Source organism: Neovison vison, chromosome 2, assembly GCF_020171115.1.
Source record: "Neovison vison isolate M4711 chromosome 2, ASM_NN_V1, whole genome shotgun sequence".
NCBI classification, from domain to species: Eukaryota; Metazoa; Chordata; class Mammalia; order Carnivora; family Mustelidae; genus Neogale; species Neogale vison.
The window spans coordinates 18462367-18484287 of record NC_058092.1 but is presented as its reverse complement, the minus strand read 5'-3'; the positions used below and the strand labels follow the sequence as shown (position 1 = coordinate 18484287).

The following is a 21921-nucleotide window of genomic DNA, read 5'->3' as shown; positions in this document are numbered from 1 at the left end:
TCCCTGGCACCTGTCTCTGACCCCACGCCTAGCCTATAATTAGGGACATCTGGCCTGACCCTGGTGACCTCTGGACCCCCAGGGACAGAGCTGAGGGCTCCTTCCTCAAGGGACAGCAGCCTCTTCCCGGGGTGGCAGGGAGTGCTGGGAGCCCAGGACATACTCCTTCTGTCATACTTCCATGATGTTCCAGGGCTAGAAGCACATGACTGGGGATGCCCATGTCCGTGGAGGGGTAACCATGTGCTGTCCTGAGAAACCGGGTTTTCCTCAAACCCCCTCTGGAACCCTCCTGTCTCCCCTACAGCCTTATGGAGCAGCAGGTCTAAGGGCCTGCTTCTCCCAAAGGGGTTTCTATTTCAAGAGAGATGTTCCATGAAAACTTTCCCGGTGAATGCTGCTCTCTGCTTTGCCCAGATGCTGGACACGCTGGTAGCACTTACTCAGTCCCCAGCCTTGAGAATCTCTTGTGTGCCAGGAAGACTCACAGTCTAGGTAGGAACCCAGGCACTGGTTATGATCCAAAGGCAATTAAAAGCAGGCAGAGAGGGGCCGTGTGCCATGAGGGCACCTGAGAGGCAATCCTGGAAGGTTCAGGAGGAAGTGACCTTCCAGCTGAGGTCTCAAGCTTGAGGAGGATATGGTCAGGCAAGCAGCCTGGAGTCAGTCTCCAAGTAGAGGGACCAGCCTGTAAAGGCTCTGGGCAGAAGGAACATGCTCTTCATAGCTCTTAGAATCCAAACTTTTCTCAGCTACCATGTGCCAAGCTCCTGAGACGGGCAGCTAGTGGCTTGGGCTCTGTGGGGGTTTGAATCTCATCACCCAGTTTTGAATCTCACTTTGCATTTACTAGCCATGAGATAACACATACAATACTCGACCCCCTGTGCCTCAGTTTCCTCATCTGTAAAACGGGAGTGATACTAGTAAGCACTTCCTAGAAGAGTTAGAAGTAAATGGGATCATTTACTGGGGGCTTGGCACAAAATCAGGGCTCAGTCAATGCTGGCGAATCTTACTGGTGATAAACTGTACCCACTGAGTCCCTACTGTGTGTCACACACTACGCTGAGCATCCTATAGTTAACCTCCATGCAGATCTGTAAGCTTGGACTCAACTGCCCCACTTCACAGATGGGAAGACTGAGGGCAGAGGACTGCATTGCTCAGGGGGAGATGGCTAGAGGTTTTGGAAGAATCAAGGGTGCCTTCTTGGAGGAGGTGGTGGCTGTGACGAGTTTTGAAGATAAGCACCCTCCCAGCAGAATGTTTCAGCCCCTGGCCTCCCTGGGTCTGATGACAGGACCAAGGGGGCCGCTCCGGGCACTTCCAAGGCCTTCCAGGAGTCCCAGCGAGGGAAGGCCCCATCAGGCCAGGTTCTCAGACCACAGAGCCTCGAGCGAGCATCAAGCAACAAAAAGGCTTTTCTCACTCTGGGTGAGTCACCAGACCGAGAGAGAGCAGACGCCCAGTCCCTGTGCTGAAGAAGACGAAACCACACATCTGAAGAAGTTTCCCACGGCCACCACTTGCTTTAAATAGCTGCAGAGAAGTGGAGGAGGGAGGGAGAGGGAGGGCTGGGGGAGGCAGGGCTCTCCCCACCAGGCCCTGGCTGGGGTCTGCACCCTAATCTGACGGGGGACCCTGACCTGAAGGCCCCTGGAGGCTGGCTGTTGATGGGAACTCAGGCTTCTCAGGCACTGGGGGACCAAGCAGAGGTCCTGAGCCTCTGGTGGGCTGGAGGCCAGAGGCCAGACAGACAGATAGCTGAAGAGACATCCAGCTGGACAGCCGGGTGTGGGGGCACAAGCCCAGGAAGGGGGAAGTTGACCTCACTCTGCACCCCGGTGCAGCCTCCAGGCCTCCAGCCAAGCTTCCTCGCAGGTCACCTGACTCCCCTCAGTGCTCTGGCTGCCCCTCCTGCCCGCCTGGGTTCGTGACTGAGCCCTGGGCGGCGCTTCCGGAGGCAGGCCAGGCCCCGGGGCTGCTGACGCACTTGCTGCCCCCTCCAAGCAGGCCAGGTGAGAACAGCGAGCCCCCATCCCCCTTTCCCGTAAATGAGCTCGCCCACCCAGGCCTTGCTGGGATTCTAAGAAATGGAAGCCTGAGCACCTGCTCCTCGCCCACCACCTTGGCCTCCCCATGGTGTGTGTGTGGTGGGGGGAGCTCTCAAGCTCAGCCCTTGGGCCCAGGCTGGGGTTCAGGGTGCTCCCTTTAGGTGTGGAATAGCGCCCTCTACGTCCAGGCTGTGCGCAGTTATTTCAGGGTGACTCAATGTCCTGGACCCATTTTTCAGAGGGTAACCTAGGGAACGCCCAGAGATGCCTGGGAAATCAGTCTTGTTCCTTCCCAGGCTGGGACTAAGATCACCTCCCAGGTGCTCACTGTCAACCCAGTCCTTAGAAACTAACTGAACCAAGGCCCAGAGAGGGTAGTGGCTTGCCCAAGGTCACACAGCAGGCCAGTGGTGGTCCAGATGGACCTCTCTGCCACACAGTCCTGGCCGGCATCACTACCAAACATTTCCTGAGCACCTACTAGATCATTTGAGGAGTGATCCAGCATTAAATAAGACTAATAATTTTGACTAATAAGTCAGGAGACCCTGGTTCTCAGGGCCCTGGGCCAAGGGTTCTTGGTGCTGGCTTCTTCAGGTCTCTAGATCTCTGGGCTTTGAAAAAATACAGATTCTGGGACTCCAGCCCTGAGATTATGATTTAGTAAATTTGGAGAGGCCCAGGAATATGCATTTTATAAGATTCCCCAGCTTTGTCAGGTGACTAAGCAGCTTCAGGACAGACTGTGAGTGGCTAGCGGGCAGGCGCTGCCCCAGAAGAGGGTGATTTCCAAGAGGCCCCCAGAAATGATGCAGCACTTGGGGCGGGGCTGAATGAAGGGTGCCCCCCACACCTCCCTGCTGCAGGGAAAGGGCAGTCAGCCACCACAGCACTAAATGTTTGTTTCCTCTTACCCTGGCCCTCAAGGAACAGGGCTCTTTTGGCCCCGGCAGTCCTTGGTGGTGACTCTCAAGGTACTTTGGGAGGCAGTGTGAGCCCACAGGCTGGCCCGGCAGGATTTTAGGGGCTGAGCCTGGAGCCGATGGGGCTGGCTGGCCCCCTGGGTCTGCAACTTACCTGACCCCTGTGCCCAGCACTGTGTCCAACTGAACCCAGGGTCAGGGAGGTCTCCTTGACTGCTTGATGGAAGGGTCTGGGGTGCTGGAGTTGGTTCTCTCTGACCCCTGGTGGAGGCGGCCCTTGGTCCTGCACGCAGTGTCCAGCTTTGCACCTCATAAGTCCGCCTGTCCTCACGGAGACTGTGTCCCCTTCTGTAAGAGGGGCAGAATAATTTCCTCCAGTGGATGCAGACAAAGTGGGGAGACAGTGGCTGGTCCAGCATCACAGGTGAGCTAACAGCAGCGGCCAGGCCTTACTGCAAGTAGATCTCCCCCCAGGTGGGGTACAGTCCCCAGAGCCGCTCTGGCCTGTCTGGAGGTCACCGCAGGGGGAAGCAGAGTCCTGTCCCCACCCCTCTGAGTGGGGCTGCTTCTTGTCAGCTCACGGGCCTCCAGCAGGCCACGCCAGCTCTCCAGGCCCCCTTGTCCTAATCTGTCACACAGATACCCTCAACTCCAGAAGGTCGTTGTGAGGATTAAAGGAATAAAATCACGTGACTATATGAAGAGTAATAATTATTTCAACAAGTATGATCGATTTCTTTTTTCTCACTAGAATGTAAGTTCCAGGAGTGGGGACTGTGTCTGTTTTATGTCTGGGGCCTGACTCGGGGCCCGACTCCGGAGAGGTGCTGTTTGTTTGTGGAGAGGAGAAAGGAGCGGAAAGGCTGTCCTCTCAGAGCCTGCGCTGCCAAAGGCCTCCCTGGCTCTCATTTTGCACGAGTGTGTGTGTGTGTGTGTGTGTGTGTGTGTGTGCGCGCGCGCACGCATGCGCACGCCCGTGCGCTCCCGCAGGTGGGTCTGACCCGGTGTGGGGCTGTGTCTCTGGGCCAGGGCCTGTCTGGGTCTGTATTTTGCATAGGAGTCTAGCGTGTGTAAATTTGCATGCATGTCTCAGTCTGTGTGCCTGGACGTGGGGACCTATGTGTATGCGTGTGCTCACCCCGCAGGTGGCCAGGCCTTCTGGAGACATGTGCCCGGGGGCAGGTGGCTAACTCTTGTGTGTGCAGGGGGGTGGGGGAGGTTACCCTTGCTGTCCTGACCTCACCCCTCCCCAGGGGCACAGCTGGGAGTGCTAGACTATGCAAAGCAGAGGCAAGGCCTGGGGAAGCCCCTGGAGAGGGGTCCCTGAACATCGGCTGGGGCTCCTCCCCCACCTCCCTGGCTCCCTCCACCTCCCCTCCCTGAAGGAGCAAAGCTTGCCCCCTTCAGAGCCCTGTGATCCTCTGCTCCAGGGCCCTCGTGTGTCCAGATGTCCCTACCTCCCGGTCCCTGCCCCTCTTGCTCTCTCTCCTCCCTCTCCTGGTACCGTGCGTGGCATCTCCCTCCCTCTTCTCGGAGACCCCCCCTGCAGCCTCCCAAGCTGCTTTTGGGAGTGCACTGTGCAGCCCATGCCTGGTCCTTCGGCTCTGTCCTGCTGACCATTTGCCTGCATCCTCTCCCCGAAGCCCCAAGAGAGAGGTTTGGCAAGACATCCATTTTACCAATCTGAAGCTCAGAGAAGTTAACGAGTTTGTCTGGGCTCACACAGCAAGTGAGAGTCAGACACAAACCAGGGATCACACTTCCGCCATGCTCACGTCACCTGAAAGGCCAAGCCCCTCTGTGCTGACTTGTGAACCCACCCACCCCCAGATGGGGGCTCAAGGCTCCGGGCACCATCCCATGTGCCATGGCTTATAAGATGGAGACCCTAGGCTCAGGAAAGGGGCTCTTGACCTCCTGTCCCCTGCTCCTGGTCTGAGTCACGTTAGGGTCTAGAAACTTCTGAGCCCACTATCGTCAGGCCAACTCAAAGCCCCCCAAATCTTCCCATTGCCTGGTGATCCGCACAAAGAGATCAGAGTCCTCTTCAAGGGGTGTTACTGTTCCCCCAGAACATGCTTCCATTTGGCAAGGGTGTGCGTGTGTTGGGGAAACCATGTGGCTTTGATTTAAATTTCACCCTGGAAAAACAATGGTTTGGATTAAGGGAAGAAACAGTTGGTGAAAAGTCATGAAAAGAAAGGAGGGGAGAAGGGGGAGCTGTTGTAGCAAAAATGGGCCCCAAACTTTCAAACCCACATTCCAGAGGTTTCTCAAGGCCTGTCATCCAACCATAACCTCCTACCCCAGCACGCTCCTGTCTTCTTCAGTAGCTGAGCCAGAGAAGCTCTGGGAGCTGGAGGGGGAGGTCCCACTGGTTCCACAACCTTCTCTCACAGAGAAGGAAACTGAGTCTCAGAGAGCAGCGGCCACCTGCCCAGGGTTGTGATGGTTTCCTTGGCATGCAGAGGGAGAGGGTTAGGGGTGGACCATAAGATTTGCTGGTACCACTCTGTCAACAAGGAGCTTGTCCTCTCTAGGCCTCAGTTTCCCCACTGAGAAAGGGAAGAACCTGAGTAAAACCCAGGAACTCCACACAGGAGCAGTACGTTCGGCTCTGACATTCTGACCCTTTGTTCATGCCAGGCTCTGTGCTAAACGCTTCCCAACACCCACATGAGACTTCCCAAAATTCAAAATGCCCATTTCACAGATGAGCAGACTGAGGCTCTGAGAGGCAAAGAAACTTGCTGAGGTCCCTCCCTGGGTTTTGAGGCCAGGTCTGTGTGGCCCCAAAGGCTATTTCTAACCACTAGGCTGTGAGCCTGAGGCCAGGGGAGCTGAGTGGAAGGGATTCAGACTAGGGAAGTAAGAGGCAGGAAAAGTCTGGAAACATGCCCCCAAGAACATTTCATGTCTCCTGAATCACCAGCTGTCAGAACTGGGAAGGTCCTCAAAGGTCATACATTCATCCCTCAGAGGGTAGAGGGGAAACTGAGGCCAAGGAGGGTTGGGCATGCCCAGGTCACAAGAAGGTGGTACGGGGCCCATGTCTCCCAAGGGATAGCCAAGGGCTTTGCAGTGCGTGTCCAGGTTGTCATAGAGCTGTGTGGATGGCCTTCACATTCGGGGATGATGTTATTGGCCCCACAGGCCAGCCCCAGGGAGTGAGTGGCCTGGGCATTTCCAGAAGTCACATCTACATCTCTGACATGGCTGCTTAGGGTCAGAACTATGGTTATGGGTCCATGTGAGAGCAGGGTCAGGGCTCGGTTTGGCCAGGGCGAGGTGCCAAGATGAATCAGGGCTTGGTCTGTGGCTGGGGTCAAGGCTGAGGACTCCAAGGCGATGAATTGCCTATACAGGACCAAATGGATTTCAATCCTGTAGACCAGGGTTGCAGTGGTGTGGCTGCGGGAGGTAGGACGGGCTGGGACATGGATGGGGCTGCGAGTCTCCAGACCAGGGCTCTGGAGTCTCTGGAGGCAGGAGCTGGGGGCTCCCCGCGCCATACAGCCACCTTCCATATCCCCACTGTCTAGCTCTAGCAAGCCTGGAGAGTGCCAATGCTCAGCTCTCCTCCTTGCCCCCAGGACAACCCCACCCTTCTCCTCTGGGGAGAAGCAGATGGCCTTCAGGCCCTGCCTCTCTCTGGACTTGCCTCCTACGGGACCAGAAAAGCCATCCGCCCCCTGGTTCTAGTCCACCTGTGCTCGGGCCCCATCTCATCCCACGTGAGCAGGAGAGGAACCATCTGGAGGCCAGGAGAAAGGTCGTTCTGCAGGGTTGGGGATGGGGATGCTAAGCAAAGGACAATCGTGGGCATCGTTCCAATCCAGGACACTCCTCAACATGCTAGCTCCACCCCTGCCCCCATCTGGAACTCTTCCTGTATCTGAGCACTTATTCAGTCAGGCCGCACGAGGTTGAGGCCAGTATCCCCACTTCACAAGAAAGGAAGCGGAGGCTCAGACCCATGACTTCGCTTGCTCTAGGTCACAGCTGGCGGGGATCGGGGTCCCCCCGGGCTTGCTGGCTCTGAGACTGGGGCCATACCGGCTCCTTGCACGGACCCCTCCACTCCTCTGCCCATCCCAGGCCCCAGGGAAGGACACACAGGCTGACTGCAACAGGGTGGGTGACTAAATCCTGAGAAAGCCGGACCTGCCCTCTCAGAATCACAGGAGAAATGGTTTCCCTGAGATGGGGAGTGAACCACCCGACCCTCCAGTGCACGAACTTGGTGGCCCACCCCCACCAAGGTAATGACCAGAGCCATCCCGGAGTGCTTAGCCTGGACCAGAGTCTGTTCAAAGCAGTTTCCATGCACTTGCTCCTTTTATCCTTCCAACTACCCTAGGAGAGAGGGACTCTCATTCTTCCCATTAGAAAAAAAAAAAAAGAAAGAAAAAAAAAAGAAAAAGATAAGATTTAGTGTTTAAAAGTTTCAGATTTACAGAAAAAATTGAGAAGATAATACAGAGTTCCCATATACCCCCCCGCCCCCCCACACACATACTCAGGTCCCCCTTTGATTAATACCTGACATTCTATGGAGCATTTGTTACAACTAATGAGTTGATGTTAACATCCATACCTTACTCAGATTTCTGTAGTTTTTATCTGATGTCATTTTTCTGGCTCAGGATCCCACCCAGGATACCACACTACACTTAGCTGTCCTGTCTCCTTAGTCTCCTCTTGGCTCGAATAAGTTCTTAGACTTTCCTTTTTTTTTTTTTTTTTATGACCTTGACAGTTTTGGGAAGTGCTGGTCAAGTACTGTGTAGAGTGTCCTTTTATTGGAATTTCTCTCGTGTTTTTCCCATGATTAGCCTGGAGTTACAGGACTTGAGGAGGAAGACCACAGAGGTAAAGTGCCATTTCATCACATCATATAAAAGGCACATACTTATCCCCATAACCCATCTTTGTCATTGTTGATATTGACCTTGACCACTAGCTAACGTAGTGTGTTAGAACTCTAAACTGTCAATTTACTCTCCTCACCCTCAGACCCCTCCCTTTCTATACTGTTCTCCTTGGAAGGAAGTCAGTAACCCATTTTACAGGTGTAAAACCTGAGGCACAGAGAGGTTAAGTAACTTGCCCCAGGTCACACAGCAAAGGCAAGAGCCAGGATCTGAACCCTGGCAGTTTGGCTTCTGGGACCCTTCTTCTGACCAACTGCCATTAACTCTCAGGAGTGTAGTGAGACATTTATAAATGTAGCATAAGCACTATTTTAGCAAAATAAAGCAGTGTGGGGCCAAGTGCAGAAACTCGGAGCCATACAGGCCTCAGTGCTGGGCTCATTCCTCCCACTGAGACTCTGACCAAGTCACACCATGACACAGGGCCTGTCACATAGAAGGTGGTCAACAAACGGGAGCTTCAGAAGGTGTGGACAAATGGTAGGTTTTCAGAACCAGCCTCCAGACCAGGAAGGTACTGCACAGCTGAGGCAGGAGGGCCTCCAAGTTGTGTTCCATCCCGCGTGGGGAATAGTCAGCACTGCCAGCCTTGACAGTGCCGAAAGGATCAGAGTCAGATGCCAGGTGTGGCTCTTGACCTTGTCTGCTCCAAACATGTGACTGCCACATGGTCTGAAAGCAGTAAAAACTCAATTCTGAACAGCTGGGCAGGAAAGGACGCCAGAAATCACCCTCCTCCCATTTCACAGAAGAGACAACTGAGGCTTCAGGGTGGAAAGGCACTTAGTCAGGGCCCACGGAGATGGACACGTTCACGCCCACCCCCAGGAGAGAGGCCTGTGATAACAACAGGTGCTTACACTTGCCTGCAGGAAGCCCCCAACATGTCTCATCTCATCTAATCTTGCCAGGACCATACGACCACTGGCCCCATCTGCTGCGGGGTGCCAGCTCGGGGGCAGTTTGAGGCTATATTCACTTGACCAGCAAAACGGAAGTGGTGAGAGGAGTCTGGCTGCAGGGCCCTGAGCTGTGTGTCCCCACTATACTGACCACCTCGCTTGCTGGAGCCCAGGCCCAGGGGGTCCCCAGATGGGCTCCCCTCACGCCCATCCCCCAACCCCAGCGTCTTTGCAGAAGTATGGCCCCTCTTCATTTTACAAGGAACACTGCTCTGTTTATCCTCCAGCCCATCTCATGAAAGGTAAGAGGAAGACAAACCCACAGACTGAGGCAAAAGGACCCCATGCCTGCCACTGTTTCCGCTGGTGGATTTTCCCTCTGCGTCCAAATGCGGAGGAGCCAGCCAATCCAGAGGAGAAATCGGGCTGGGGGCTGGGCAGCTGCAGCCAGGGGTGGGTGTGGACAGGGTGGGGGTGGGCAGCACAGGACCAACCAAATGCAATTCGTTTATTCTGCAGCAACCCTGAGAAGTGTCAGAGTCCTGCTGGTGTGAAGGACCCCAAGACCCAGTTCTAATACCACCGAGTTACTGTGTGACCTTGGACAAGCAACTTGGCCTCTCTGGGCCTTTGTTGCCTCACCTAAAAAATGGCTTGGGTCCCTCAGTGATTCCCAACCCTGGTTACACTGGTGGGGAGGTCTTTTAGAGCACATAACTAAGGTTTGGGGGGGTCTCCACTCCAGGTGATTCCACTGAGCAGTCAGTTGAAAGTCCCTGAACCGATGATCCTGTGTCTGGAGCCTTCTGGCTCAGGCATTTTACCAAGGGTAGGATCAGTGCCCACCTCTACCACTTACTGCCATGTGCTGCCCTGTCTTGTGCCTCATTTTCTCCATCCGTATATAGTCCTAACCTTCCCCGCACGAGGGTGTTGGGAGGATTAACCTGGTTGTGTGAAGTTATGTGAAGTTCCGCCATTTGCCAAGGAAGGCCTGGACAAGCTGGTATGGAAATAGTAGGGTTGGCAGTCCTGGGAAGGGACCTCCGCTAGTCACATGCCCCTGGATCGGTGGGGAGGGTATAGTGAGCTCTGCCCCAGGGCTTTCTCCAAATGGATTCGTTTCCATCAGCCCATGGGCGCCCCCATGGCCGCCTTCCCATGTGCCCCCAAGAGCCAGCACTGCCCGGGGTGCAGCGGGGGCCTCAGGAGGCAGCAGGATCCCTACCGGTGGGTGTGTAAGCAGAGGCTGGACTACTGCTTGGCTCACCAGGGGGCAAGCTGCTTCGGCTTATTCGAAAAGGGTGGGACAGACATGGGAGCCCAACTGTCTCAAGAATGTCTGCTTCTCTCATTCCAAACCTGGGAGTCTAGAATTCCTTTGGCCAGTTCTCGGCCTCCCCCTCCCTCTCCAGGGCCCCCTCCCCAGGGTCCTGGGGGCCAGAGGTGTTACAGTTGCAGCAGGGGGACCTGGGGCTCGGGGTGGTCCCCTCGGAGGAAACAGAGCTCATTAAATGCCAGAAATTCAGCTCTGGACAAGTCACTGCCTCCGGTGAGCCTCTGTTCCGTCACCAGCATACTGACTGCTCGGGTCTAACTGTGACGCCATGGTGAAAGGCCTGTGACGTCACGCTTGCAGCTGACGCCTCACGGATCACGAGGTGCACGTAGGGCGCGGCGTGCGCATGCGTCTTCTGTTTCTCTTCTCGATTCCAGCCGGTGGGGGCTCAGCTCACTCGGTTCTCCTGCTGCGCGTTCGCGCTGTGCCTAGCTTGAGGCGGAACGGCAAATCCTCTTGCCCACAGCATCGCGGCAGGGAGCACCAGAGGACAGACTTGAACTCAGGACCGTCCGACTCCCAAGCTCCCAACCAGGGCAGCCCTGGTGGACTGAAATGGGCAGAAAGGTCTTTGCAGAGCTCCCGGCTCGCCGCGGGTACCGTACAGTGGCATCTGTTGTCCTGTCGCAGTGACACCTGCTGCAATTCAGAAAGCCTGGGCTCAGCCCCTGAGCTGCCAGTAGAGAGAAGGGTGGGGGCAGGTGTCATTGCTTGCTCTGGACTGGGGCTCGTTGCAGGGGAGCAGAAGCCTGCCTCCCAGTGCCCCCAGCACAGCTCGCACCTGGTGTGGATGACAGCAACACCTGCAGCACAGCCTGAGCACCTCCGGCTGCCTGCCGACCTGTGCTCCGGGCACTTTCTGTCCCCTAACGGGCAGCCAGCCCAAAAGTGGAACCACCCTGCTCTCCATTTAACAGCTGAAGGAACTGGGACCCTGAGAGGTTTAGTAAGCTGTCCAAGGTCACAGAGCAGGGAAAGAGCAGTCAAGGCTTAGGTCCCGACTCCATCCTTGAACATCGGGGCTCTAAGATGTTAAGGTAGACACCTGCTTAAGAGGAAGAGGTCTCTAGATGAAGCACTTAGACTGTCCCCACTCTTCCTGGAATCCAGTCCGGCTCTGCCACTTCCTGCCTGTGTAACTTTGGGCAACTTGTTCAAGCTCACTGCACATTTCAGTTCTCTGTTGAGGACATGGGAGTGAAAACCAAGTACCCTCCTTCTGGGCTCCTTTGGCACCTCGGATGTAAAGTAGCCTGGCTTCGAGTAGGCCCAGGTAAGTCAGCTGTGATCACAGTTATGGTTATTTCACAGTGTAGACAGCGCAGTGGTTACCTCTGGGAGTGTGACGGCGGGAGGCCTTCCACTTTGTTCTCACCACACTTTGGTAGCATTTTGCATTTTTTTCAATGAGCATTTACCTCCATTGTGTTATACATATTTTTTTTAAAATAAAACCCTCTGGCTGAGCTGAGGTGTGAGTAGGCGGCAAGAGGCCTCTTGTGGCTAGTAAACTGCTGTCTTTGGAGAAAAAAAGAGGGACCATTTGATTGTACTTCATATAACCTGAGTCACGGCTTGTGGGTATGTGAAAGGCCAACGCACTTTCATCCAGTTTAACAAGAATCAAGTTTGCCCCCCCGACGCTTGGTTGCAAAGGGAGCACTGGACCCGGAGCCCAGCAGCTTTGGTGCTAGCCTCCCATTTTGCCACCACTTGTCACGAAATCTTTATTTCTTTGCCGGCACTGAGTGTCCATTGTTCACCAGGTCCAGTGTGAGCCCTGGAGCACAAAGCACAGGACAAAGCAGAGGTGGCCCCCATCCTCCTGTGACCCACAGTCCAGCAGGGGAGGCCGCCACTAGCAAGTCATTCACAAAGAAATATTAAATTGCCACCTAATGAGTGCAGGGGGGAGGGGCAGGGTAGAGGTGCTCTGAGAGCCTCTATGAAGGCAGGAAGTGGCCCAGGCCAGGAGCAGATGAAGGATGCAACACAGAGACAGAGGACAGCATGGACAAAGACCAGGTGGTGCCAAGGATCATAGTGGACCTAAGGGAGAGAAAGTGTGCCTGGAATGAAGAGGGCAAAAGAGGTTGGCATGAGACAAAAGAGGGTGGGGTGCAGGGGTGGGTCATACAGAGAGAGTTGAAGTGGGGATTTGGCCTTCATCCCCAAAGCCAGAAGGCCAGAAAGGAAACCAGTGAGATCTTACCTGGTGATAGCCCTCCAAATCCTAAAGACAAGAGATTAGGTAGAGGGTCAGAGTGGACCCCTGCCAATCTCCAGTTCCTTAAACTGCATAGGCCTGTGCACAGAGCAGCATCAGAAATAGCTCTTCCCGTAGCTGCCATCTTGCGTCCCCGCGTGTGTGCACCTCATCTCAGCTGGTCCACCCGAGACCCCCCTGAGCACCAACCCTAGTCCCCCGCGCGGTCCCATTTCCGCTCCAGCAAGATGAAAGAAACTATCATGAACCAGGAGAAACTTGCCAAACTACAAGCACAAGTGCGCATTGGTGGGAAAGGAACTGCTCGCCGAAAGAAGGTGGTTCTTAGAGCTATAGCAGATGATAAAAAAAACTTCAGTTCTTCTTAAAGAAGTTAGGGGTAAACAATATCTCTGGTATTGAAGAAGTGAATATGTTCACAAACCAAGGAACAGTGATCCACTTTAATAACTCCAAAGTTCAGGCATCGCTGGCAGCGAACACTTTCACCATTACAGGCCAGGTTGAGACAAAGCAGCTGACAGAAATGCTACCCAGTATCTTAAACCGACTTGGTGCAGACAGTCTGACTAGTTTAAGAAGACTGGCTGAAGCTCTGCCCAAACAATCTCTAAATGGAAAAGCACCACTTGCTACCGGAGAGGAGGAGGAGGATGAAGTTCCAGATCTTGTGGAGAATTTTGATGAAGCTTCCAAGAATGAAGCAAATGAATTGAGTCAACTTCTGAAGAAGATAGAACTAGAAGAAGTTACTGGGAGCTTCTATTTTATATTATGACTTTTTAAAAATTTTGTTCATGGATCTGATAAAATCTAGATCTCTAATATTTTTAAGCCCAAGCCCCTTGGACACTGCAGCTCTTTTCAGTTTTTGCTTATACACAATTCATTCTTTGAAGCTAATTAAGCTGAAGAAGCCTGGGATTAAAGTTTGAAACAAGATTAGTAAAGATCTTTGCCTAGGGGAAAAAAAAAGAAAAGAAAAGAAATAGCTCTTCCCCATTCACTTACCCATTCTCCATTCACTCACAGACACAACATTTAGATAGCATTCTAAGACTATAGATAGCAATTAACATCTAAAAATAATTTAATTCTTTTAAAAATTTAATTTAATTTAATTTAATAACTTCTTTTTCTGGTTACAAAATATGTACTCTATAGTGAAAAGCCCGTGATGTTGGGATGTAAGCCTGGGAAAGGCTATTGCAGAATGATGGCCAGCCCTGTGGAAGTATTTTCATCTCTCTGTGTCCAGTACTTGTGCTCTGTGGGGTGAGTAGATACCACAGGGATTAGGGATTCAGCTCCCTTCCTGAGGCTGTCCTTCAGTGAAGAACGATAGCTAGAGGATGTAGCCAGAAGGATAAGGAACAACTCCTAAACCTGTTCTAGAAGCTGTCCTAAGACTCTCGAGGTCCTTGAAAGGTAGTGAGTTCCCCATTCCTGGAGGTATGTAACCTATCAAGGTACATACAGATATATATATATATATATATATATATATATATATATATATATGACTCCCATGCAAATACAGATTGAACGAATGTAAAAATTTGTTTAACTCATGAGTAGGAGCAGCAGTAAGATGGCAATGCTCTTTCAAAGGATACTAGGGGAACCATTAAAGAATACTAGAGAAAGAATGTTAGAATAAAATAGCCCGGTTAGATACAAAACTGGTTAATGTCCTAATGGGCCAACAATCCATAACCTTTTGGGGGTTCTCTGTTAGACAGAAATCCGTAAGTTAACATATAATTTTTTTTTAAGATTTTATTTATTCATTTGACAGACAGAGATCACAAGTAGGCAGAGAGGCAGGCAGAGAGAGAGAGAGGAGGAAGTAGGCTCCCCGCTGAGCAGAGAGCCCGATGCGGGGTTCGATCCCAGGACCCTGAGATCATGACCTGAGCCAAAGGCAGAGGCTTTAACCCACTCAGCCACCCAGGCGCCCCAACATATAACTTTTAAAGTCACACCTTCTAACAGCATACACTAAGCCAAAGGTACTGTAAGGTTTTCCGATGAAATAAACACAACACCAGGCGAAGTGGGTGTAAGGCAAGGTTTATTAAAGGTTCTCTCCGGTGAAGTTTCAGGGCCCAGGTGAAGGGGAGCCGAGAAAGTTGCACCGGGAGGAGGTGGGCACCCTCGGGCGAGGTTCCGCAACTCTGGAAAGCAGAGTGGGGGAAGTCGCGCCCAAGGCAGGGAGGAGGGGGCTTTTAAGGGGTCTTTGAGGAAAGCTCAGGGGTCTTTTGGCAAGTTTCCCTTATTTGGATATCCCGCCTGCTCATCGGGATTCCATTGGTCCACAGGAGCCCGGGGTGGGGGTCTCAGATTCCTGCTTGGGCCTTTGTTCTCCTGTCCGAGCTCAGGTCTTGTGCGGGAACTTTCGCCATCTTTAGTAGCCCTTCCTGCCAGCCGAACAGGTACATCCCTCCAGATAATTAAGCACCCAAGGCAGGCCTGTTAAATGGAGTCCTGATGCGACAATGAAGAGACCTGCTGCCTACTCCTTGCCTATTTCCAAGTGTTAGATGATTTTTCTTAACAAAGCGAGGCAAATGGCTGCTGTGAATCAGCAGGGAGCTCTGTCGACAGAGGGCTCGTCTGGTACATTACTTTATGAATCTTGGAACACTGAAAAAATAAAATAAAATCAAAAAACGAGAAAAAAAGACTACTATCCCCGAATTGAATGGCTTAAAACAATAAACACTTATTATGTTGTAATTTCTCTGGGTCAGGACTTGGGGAGCATTTTGGTGCCCCCTTCCAGCCCCCACTTTTCTATGGGGTTGCAGTCAGACACCCTCCCCGGGGCTCAGTCCCATCCATGGAAGCAGCCAGGGCACCACGAAGGTAAAACCAGCTCAAGGAGCTTCCATCAAAATCTGGTCCCTGCCTGGCCAGGCGTGGGGGACAAAGAGACCACCTTCTCCTCCCCTCTTGCCTCCCAGACCAGTCCTCACTGGAAGAGGAGATGAGCAACCAGGAAGGAGAGCAGTGACCTCCGGGTACCCCATGCCCAGAGGATGCCCAGGATCCAATCTGGGAGGGCGACTCCAGGGGGAAACAAGGGGGCAAATCCAGCTGGCAGGGAGTCTGCCAGTTTCGGGGGTAATTATTTTGCAAAGCTTTACAAAGTTTCGGAAAATCTTGTTTCTCCCTCCACTGAAACCATTGTTTTTCAAGGGAAATTGAATTAGAAGTTGGTGGCTGGAGGACCAGAGAGGGAAGAGTAAGCCACATGTTTTTCTAACTAACTGGGTGTCTGTGTTGTGCCAACAAAACCAGGAGCTCTTCACACTCCGTGTTTAGGACCACCAGGGCTGCGGCCAGGGATGAGAGAGAGCCCTTAGCAGCTCTGGGGACAGGGGCAAGATTGGAGGGTGCCCCCTAAATCAGCCCCTTTCATCTGGACTGGAAGGATGGTGGGATTTAGCAGAAAGGTGGAGTCAAGCCCTTGGTGCTGGGATGCAAGCTTTTTGCAGAAAGGCCTCGTTGAACTTCGCCATCTCTCCGCAGCCAGGATTAGTGCCCTGAGTGGTGAGCTGATCAGAAGGCAAGATGAGACAGAAGCTCTTCTGTCTACTGCTGTCTTCACTGCAGTTAGATCACCAACATCACCTTTTTGAGAAATGGCCAGTCAGCACCAGCCTTCCGGCCATCTCCGTGTGGTGGTAGAGACTGGCTGGGGGGCTGTGGAGCTGAGGCTGAGCTCAGTGGGTGAGGGTGCGGGGAGCGACTAGTGATGCCTGTTATCGATGCTGGGCGCCACGTGTGCCGTCTATTTGCTAGCCCTAATCAAGGTCAGACCCCTCTACCCGAGCAGAAGGAAGCTGAGCCCTGAAGAATTAGAGGGGCATTAGACTTGCCAAAGGTGACTCTTCCCACTTCACATGCTTATTGACAGGTCCTCCCTGGAAACCCTTCAAGCCTAAAAAAAAAAGTCCAAAATCTCTCCCCGGTCACTCAAGAACCAGCCTGACCTGGTTCCGAGCACACTTTGCAAACTTCATTTCCCTGCCGAGGACTGTTCCGACTGGGCAGGACTGCTCATACCCCTCCTTCCCCCCTCTCCAGGCCTTTGTCTGTGCTGTGCCTATACCTGGGATGCCTTTCCCTTGCCTCCCTGATCAGCTTCCTCTCCCACCCCTTCTAGCCCAACCCGCACAGCCCGTCCTCTCTGTTTTCCCTCCTGGTCCTGGCCAAACTGTTCACCGTAACAACATTCCCATGGGTTCTCTCCCCTGCTGAACAGGGAGTTCCTGGGACTAACCGAGTCGGCTCTGTTTTCATCCTCTCCCCCTTTCTAGCATCGAGCCAGGCATATGGACCCTCAGCAAATACTCCCTGAGTGGATTACATGAATGTCTGCGCTCGCAGAGAAAGCATTGTCCTCCTCACGTGGGACCGCTGGACTCCTTCTGCAGTGCTCTCCTCGGAGCCCCAGGCGTCCTTCTCAAAGTCTGGCTCTCCCACCTCAGCTCTCTCCTGGCTTTACTATGGCCAGCTAGCCTTCCTTTCCTTCTCCCATCCCCTAAGAGGCATCAGGAGGACCCGATTTAGGGCTGGCCTGATTGGGACCTGGTGGGGCAGCCAAAACCAGAGAAAACCATGTCAAAAACCTATTATCTCCCCAGCCCTTTGGCTCAGGACATTCATCTCTCCACACATCTCTCTCTCCTTCCAGCGGGGTGGAGATGGGGACCTGAGGACACTCTGATGCTCCTTTACCCTGAGGATGAAAGAGTCCAGTGTAGAGGAAAAACCCCTGCACTGGGAGTCTGTCACAGGGTCTGACTGCAAGACCTTGGGTAAGTCTGATACCCTCCCTGAGCCTCTCCTGCACGGGAAAGAAAAGGACCCCTCCGGTTCTAGCAGACGCAGCTCATTCATGCCTCCCAGGAGAGGAGGAGGCCTAGGACTGTGTTCTGGGAGTGGAGAAGGGGCTCCACCCCTCTGTGCCCTGAGAGCCTGGCCTCTTGGCCCCACACTCGAGCCCCCTCCTCTGGGGCCACGTGTCTCGGGCTTCCAGGGAGACTGTTTCTCATAAACCCAACCGTCACAAAGCCTTCCTGGGCCAAAGTGATCTGTGAGCTGGAAACCAGAAGAAGGCTCCATCTTTTCTGTGCATTTGGCAAACTGAAATACCTTTGAGGGGGGCCAGCTTTGATTAAAGACATTTACCTTGTTAAAAATATTTATACGCACACAAATACCCATAGGAGTATTTAGACTCATTACATTGTTTAAAAAAAAAAAAAAAGAAAGTAAAGAAAAATTCCTTGAAGGAAAGAGAAAGAGAGGCAGGGGAAGGGGGGGAAATGGAGAGCGGAGAACTGAGTGCTAGTGATTTGGGCGGGGCCGTAAACAGCACAGCTGCTTGCAGACATCCTGAGTGGGCTTCCAAACCCTCCAGCTCCCACTCTTCTCTGTCTTCCCTAGCTGCAGGAAGCAGATTCCTGCCTCTAAGCCTTTGCTCCTGCACTCTCCCTGCGTGGAGTGCCCTCTCTGTCTGCTCAGTCTTACGGTGCGTTGGGAGACATGACAGATGATGGAGTCGGGCTCTGGGCTCGGAAAGGTGTGGGTTCCAGTCCTTCCTCTGCCTCCTTCCTTCGAGTTAATTCACCTCTCGGAGCGTCAATGCCCTATCTGAAAATAGAGTAGGAATGTCATCCATTGGCTTTAAATAGGTGTAAAAATATTCTAACATGCATAGAAGGGTGTGTGCCTAAGTTTAAATAACGAGAAGGTCCATAAGCGCTCCAGCATGCCTTTGCTGACAACCCAGCCCTCCATGCTCTGCCTCCTTCGTCACTCGTCAAGACTGACCCTCCGTACGATACTGGGAGACAAGTGCCATGGGGGCAAGGGCGGGTCTCCCAGCCACTGGACACACAGTGCCTGGTCAGTGTCTGCAGGTGAATGAATGAATGAATGAATGAGTATGCAGCATGGCCGCTCTGGTGGTTCATTGCAAGAAACATTGACTGAGCATCTACAGTGCTGGGAGCCGGCAGCTTCATTTGTGTCCCCTCCTTCAAATTAGGCTGCCACTTGCCCCCCCCTACTTCCCTGATGCCTCTGGTACACATGCCCACACTGCCCACGAGGCATGGCATGCAGTAGGCACTCGGCAAATGCTTGTCACTGGGGAGGCTGTGACCGGGACCCAGCAGCCGCCCATCAATGTCCAGCCTCTGGGCAGGCCTGCTGATCCCAGACACTCAGACTGTTTGATTTTTGAATCACTTGGATGTTGTCTACTAATTGTCCAGTTGTTCCTACTGCTTAACAAATTACCCTAAAATGCAACAGCTTTAAACAACCATTTGATTTTTGTTGGCAATGTTGTCAGGAATTCAGGAGGGGCTTGGCAGGGTGCTTATTCTTTGGTGCCTTATAGGCAGGTACAGTCACATGCTGGCTGGGGCCGCATTCATCTGAAGGCTTGATGGGGCCAGATGTCCAAGCTGACTCACCCCCCCCGGCCGGCGGCTAGGAGCTCGGTGGGGCTGGCGGTGGAGTATTGACATACGGCTCTCCAGCTTAGTGGCCTCAGGGTAGTCTGAGGTCTCACGTGAAAGCTGGCTTCTCGAGCACAGGTGTCTCAAGAGAACCAAGCAGACGCCCCGTGGCCTTTGATGACCTAACATGAAAGTCACATCCTGTCACTTGCATCTCATTCTAATGTTAGAAGCAGACACACTCCCCCCTCCCCCAGCCCCAGATTCAAGGAGAGGGGTTATAATATACCCCTGGATGGTATGAATGTCAGAGAATTCTAATAATTTTCCCTTTTTAAAGATTTAAAGAAACCTGATTATCTCTGCACTAAATAGAAAACCAGTATCAAGTAACTACGAAAGTCAATGCAAGGAAAGCAAAAATTGTCATGGAACAAATTTATCAGCTTAAATCGACACGGACGTATAATCTCACTGCTCCCATAGGTCAGAAGTCCAGGCATGGGGTCACTGATTCCAGCCTGTTGGAAGAGCCGAAACCTCCCTGGGACTGAGGCTCCTCTCGCAAACTCACTGGTGGTAGCAGAATTCAGCCCATGGTAGCCGTGTGGCAGCATCTTTGTTCTTGCTAGCTGTCAGCCTGGGACCACTCTTACGTCCCAGCACTCCGAGCTGCCCACCACTCCTTCCTATGTGGCTGCCTACAGGCAGTTCACAGGGTGGTTGTTTGGTATTTTCCAGGCTCCCAGGAACGCACCTCTTGACACTTAGCCTTCTTGTAAAGCTTCCTCTGATTCGTCCAGGCCCACCCAGAATAAACACCCCTTGATTAACTAAGTCACATTCACCAGGTTCTGTGCACAGTCAAGAGGACGGGCATGTACAGAGGTTGGGGGCGGAGATCCTGGGGCCATTTTAGAATGCCTCCTACCGCAACAGTTAGAAAGCCCCAGCTAGAGACCCTCCTGCCAAAGCCCCTGGCTCTGAGACTCTATGTCTGGGCGGGATGCCAGCAAGGAAAAGAGGGGTGTGTCAAAAACCCCTTAACCCCTAACTGAGGCTTCTGCCCTGTTGGTAACCAAAGCGTGAGAGAAGAGGAGGCGCGCTCCATTGTTGCTCTGTGAGTCAAGGCCCCTTAAAGGCCCCTCAAACCACCTCACAGACCAGCTTCTGGGAAGCATGAGACCAGACAAGCTGGGCTTTCCAGCTGTCACATTCCGGGACCTTGACCATCTGTCTCAGCTCTATCCTCTCTGCTCATGTGAACTTAGGCTGGTCCCAGTGAGCCTAGGGTTTGGGAATGGGCTCTGCAAACCCTGAAAGGCTGTGCTAATATACTGGGGTCATTATGATGAGGTCTAGACTCCAGAACTCATCTAGCTGTGCCCAGCAGTGGGACAGACAGAGCCCTGCAGCCCTCCTAACATTAGGCAGCTTTCAGGCCTCCTGTAGTTGGACGTGGCTCCCAAGGCACCAGGCTTGTCTTCTCAGGGGTCTGAGAAGCAGTGGGCCCTGGGGTCCTCCCCCAGGAATAACCCCCTTGTTGCCTCCCCACAACTATGTTAGAGATGGTACATGGTCCAGCATTTGCTCATTCCATGGTTATTTCCTCTGCTTTAGGGAGAAAATCTCTAGCGAATCAAATCTGTGGTTCCACAGGTAAGATTTCTAAGGATGAGGCTGAGTTTAGTGAAGTAAAAAGAATTCATACATATAAATTATATATTAAATGAGGAATATTATGTGTGATATGAATTTAGAGTAAGAAAAGTCATGAGGTTGTTACCGGAATGACTGAAATTTGGAAAAAAAAGCATCTTTGGGAGGACAGTTCACCACAGAGTGGCCTGCCGCCCAACTTGGGGTGCGGCTCGGTTTCTTCCTGAGTCATCAGGCCCAAAGTCAAGGAGTTTAAGACGGGTCCCTGCCTCACCCCCCTCCCCACCCACCTCCACCCGCCAAGTTCAGGGTGCTCTTCTTTAACAATGGGCAGAGGCAGAGAGGCAGGAAGCATCTCTTTGTCAATCTGATTGCCTGGCTGGAGTGGGCAGGACAGTGGCCCTGCTGTCCTCTGTGGAGCTGACCAGGGTGTCCTCTGCAGCCATCCCAACCGGGGCCAAAGGGCAACCTGGCCAGAGCTGGTGGGGCCCAACTCCCTGCTTTAAAAGACCTGAGGGGACCTGGAGGCTCCTGGGTCTGACTTCCGGTGGCTGGGGAGGGGACCAGAGGGAAAGCTTGTGGCAAGGGCAAAGGGGGGCCAGGGTGGGGCAGCTGGAAGACATGTCCACCAGGCACCAGGCAGGAAACATGGGCAACCAGCAAGCCTTCACCTCAGGGACAGAAAAACCAGCATCGGCAAAGAGTAAATAAATCCACCCTTCCCGGCCTGCGCCAGCTGGCAATGGGGGAGTGGGGGTGCTGGTGCTCGGGGGAACCAGAGCAGATGGGAGGGGGGTTCTGGGGTGGCCTCTCCAAGAAACCAGAGCATTAACCCACTTACACAGCAGGGAAGCATCCAGGCCCAGCCCAGGTCAAGCTGTCACCTCTGCCCTCAGGGGTGCATTTGTACACCCAGAAAAAGCATCCTTCGTGTGAACGTAATTGACCAAGATGCACTCACAGCCGCGTACCGCGCTGAAACCAGCTCTACACTCCGTGCATTGTGAACCTCATGCCAGCTTCCCGACTTCAATCCTGACATTCAAGGCTGCAAAGGTCGGGGCTGAGCCTCTGCAGGGAGCCCTGACCTGCCACCAGCATGTTAGGGGGAGGGGCTGGCTGGCGTAGAGATCCAGGTCTCTAGGAGCTGAGGACAGCAGCACCTGCCACCTGGTGAGGGCTCAGGGAGTTTAACCAGTTTGCTCTCGGCTCCTCTGTGCCAGGCCCTGGGCTGGGCATCGGGGCACAGACACCTGACACGGCTCCCGTGCTCCGAGAGCTCTCGGTCAAGCTGGGGCATGGGCAGCAGGGAGTCAGATAACTCCAGAACAGTGAGTTCAGCTACCCGGGAAGAAGAAAGACCCTTAACCCTCCTAATACCTGAGAGCTGACAGGAACAGC

At 53.2% G+C, this 21921-nt stretch overlaps 1 pseudogene; it reads left to right on the top strand.

Annotated features, from left to right (window-relative positions):
- Positions 1 to 12609: 12609 nt before the first annotated feature.
- Positions 12610 to 13160, top strand: LOC122899088 (annotated as a pseudogene).
- The last annotated feature ends 8761 nt before the right edge of the window (positions 13161 to 21921 follow it).